Here is a 3,769-nt window from a genome sequence, read left to right as displayed (position 1 = left end):
GCCTTGCGTTTGTCTTCTTTCAGTGTTGTATTAGACTGAGAAATGATTGCGCAAAAAATGCACCAAGTCCTATCTCACGTCTATTTCTGTGATTGGTACACAAACGGAAAGTCCAAAATGTGGTGTTAAAAAATACAATTCAGGATGGTTCATGTTTCATTTTTAATAACTTTGTGAAATAGAGGCCTGACAATATAGATATATAAAAACAATAATTTACTTAGTGGTTACATTTTCAGTCAGATGAAATATACATAAACACACATTTTTTCCTTCCAAACGGGAAACCAAGTGATCAACGTGTGTGTGCTCCATTCAGTTTTTGTGTGCGGAGGACAACTAACATTGCCTGATGACTCAAACTGAATTCTTCACATCATGTCAGTGTTCTTCAGGTCGGAAAGTCGGAGCTCTAGAAAGATGCCAGAGTTTCCAATTTGGAATTCCATGTTGGATGACTGTTCAAAGCTATTTTTCCCAGTCCGGTTCTTCACTTGGAAGTCAGAGATTTGAGTAAGCAGTTGTTTTGAACATCAGACCAGACTGATGACAGAGAAGAAACTAACGTCCGTGGGCATGGCCTAGAGTTTGGCAGGAGCAAGGAGTTTGGGTAGCGAGACAAAAACTGACGGAGTATAGTTAAAATATTAATATTATTTTACAAGATAATTCTGTTGTTCTAGCTATTTTCACAAATCTTTCTGTTCTCATTCGCTGTGAATTATTACAGTGAGAGTATTTATTTGCCTGTATTAGTCACTCTAAATATGTAATTTAACGCTTTCTTTCCTCATGAGCCCTTTTTATACCTGGTGCCAACATTGGTCCGGTGTCCTTGTCCACATTCTGATTGTGCCCACATTTTTAGAAAGGTATAGACAGTTAAAATAACTGATTGTGATCAGATCTTTCCGACCACCTCCGGAGGTAGTCGGGACTGATTGGTGGATGAAAGCTCAGTGAGCAGATCTTCGTGACAGGTCAGTAGGTGAGAGTGAAATAAAGAAAAGGCTTACAGGGAGGTACGTTGGAGGGCGTTAAATGTGGGTTGCAACACACAAGGTTGCCAGTTCAAATCCCAATGCGTTTTTTGTTTAACAGCCTACCCAACTTACTTTTGTGTGTGTGTGTGTGTATATATAGTGTATGTGGACACCCCTTCAAATTAGTGGATTCGGCTAGTTCAGCCACACTCTTTGCTGACAGGTGTATAAAAATCGAGCACACAGCCATGCAATCTCCATATACAAAAATTGGCAGTAGAATGGCCTTACTGAAGAGCTCAGTGACTTTCAACATTGCACAGTCATAGGATGCCACCTTTCCAACAAGTCAGTTTGTCAAATTTCTGCCCTGCTAGAGCTGCCCCAGTCAACTGGAAGTGCTGTTATTGTGAAGTGGAAACATCTAGGAGCAACAACGGCTCAGCCACGAAGTGGTAGGCCACACAAGCTTACAGAAAGGGACTGCTGAAGCGCGTTGCGCAAAAAAATAGTCTGTCCTCAGTTGCAACACTCACTACTGAGTTACAAACTGCCTCTGGAAGCAACGTCAGCACAATAACTGTTCATCGGGAGCTTCATGAAATGAGTTTCCATGGCCGAGCAGCCTAGGATCACCATGCGCAATGTCGGCTGGAGTGGTAAAATGTCGGTAAAGCTTGCTTCACCAGCTGGCATTCCGACAGACGAATCTGGGTTTGGCGGATGCCAGGAGAACGCTACCTGCCTGAATGCATAGTGCCAACTGTAAAGTTTGGTGGAGGAGGAATAATGGTCTGGGGCTGTTTTTCATGGTTCGGCTAGGCCTCTTAGTTCCAGTGAAGGGAAATCTTAACAAATGACATTCTAGACGATTCTGTTCTTCCAACTTTATGGCAACAGTTTGGGGAAGGCCCTTTCCTGTTTCAGCATGACAATGCCCCCGTGCACAAAGCGAGGTCCATACAGATATGGTTTGTCGAGATCGGTGTGGAAGAACTTGACTGGCCTGCACAGAGCCCTGACCTCAACCCCATCGAACACCTTAGGGATGAATTGGAACGCTGACTGCGAGCCAGGCCTAATCGCCCAACATCCGTGCCCGACCTCACTAATGCTCTTGTGACTGAATGGAAGCAAGTCCCCGCAGCAATGTTCTAACATCTAGTGGAAAACCTTCCCAGAAGAGTGGAGGCTGTTATAGCAAAGGGTGGGAATCAACTCCATATTAATGCCCATGATTTTCGAATGAGATGTTCGACAAGCGTGTGTCCACATACTTTTGATCATGTAGTGTACTTAACACATTTCTAGGGCTCTATTCAATCTGTATTGTGGAAGTTCAGCTTTATAACGCGATTGAAAATTAAAGGCAATGTTCCCGCGGTCGCGGAGACTGCAATCACGGTTAATGCTGCATATGTTGGCTCAATCGGAAATTACCTTTACATTTCTAGCACGTAATCTGTACAGGTGTCCGCATGCTTCTCATCCAAAACATGTGCATATATTGTGATGACATTGTCACGTTTTAGTCTTCGGCAAGGGTTTTTTCGGCTGTTAGTGCACATTTTTTCTAGAGGTAAACCGAAGTTCGGTAGCCGAAGTTTACGCCCCTTCGTCGGTGATTGGTAAACAGTAGGGATTCTTCAATTAAGTATTTGTCATCATTCAACGAGACACTACTTGTTTTTTCACTTGAGAAATACTGAAACAAACATTAGTTAGATGTAAAAATGCATGACTAAGATCGCCTAGGCAAAAATGTCAAAATTAATGACAGATTTTTAAAGTTATTTTAGATTAATTCGGACTATTGAGGACGTGTATACTGGCTACGGCATGTCAAGAGGGACAAACAGTACTATTGCGAAGGTCTTTTAAGGGAGTATGCAAGACAGACGCTCACTTTGCCTTGTCGAGCAAACCAAACCTAGTATGCAGACACCTTAACTCTTCATTGATACAGATTGAATAGAGCCCCTAATCTACTGATTTTGCTGGCATTCTTGCCTGATTACATTGCAGATGCCTGCCATATCTCACAACGCTAGGATAGGTGTTTAACATAGATAACCAAGTCATATGATATAGCAATTTGGTGCCCGACTGCAAAGTCGATGAGGTGGCGCACAACCATTGGTTGATGTAATGCTTGTAGTCAAGCAGGAACGCCACCATTCTAAATTACTGACTGAACAAATGTATATATGTGAGACCACTAGGCACTGGGATAGGACCCAGCAGGTCACATATTTATCTTGCTGATACCCTTTCTCAAAAAAGGTGTATTTATAGCCCTGGTTACACCTTGCATTAATGTGGTTTGGTTGAACTGATCAAGATAATCCAGTTCAATCCGAATCAGAACACATGTTAGCACCAGGTATAAAGGGAGCTAAAGGAATACTCTCCTTCACACATGCCATGATTGCCAGATAAAATCTAAGGGACACACTTGAGACTGTGGTGCTGTGCACTAACCAAAGAACCATACCTCAACCGTGCCATTTTCTTGAAATGGAGTGATGGTCAACAATGTAATAAACTCAACCTGTACAGGCCTATGCATCTATTCAATATGCAGCAATATACAATATTCAAGGAAATGTAACTCAGTATCTATATACCAGTAGATTATACATATATAAAATCAATAGCATCTTCAAAATAGAAAAATCATACCGATTTTGAACTATCATTTTAACACCATGCAGAATTGGCTAATGAAAGTTACATTTAGAAAACAGTCATTTGAATACACATTTCTGAATGTCAAGAGTACCCAA

Source organism: Coregonus lavaretus (genome assembly GCF_964263955.1).
Source record: "Coregonus lavaretus genome assembly, chromosome: 9".
Lineage (NCBI taxonomy): Eukaryota > Metazoa > Chordata > Actinopteri > Salmoniformes > Salmonidae > Coregonus > Coregonus lavaretus.
This window is presented reverse-complemented; position numbering follows the sequence as displayed.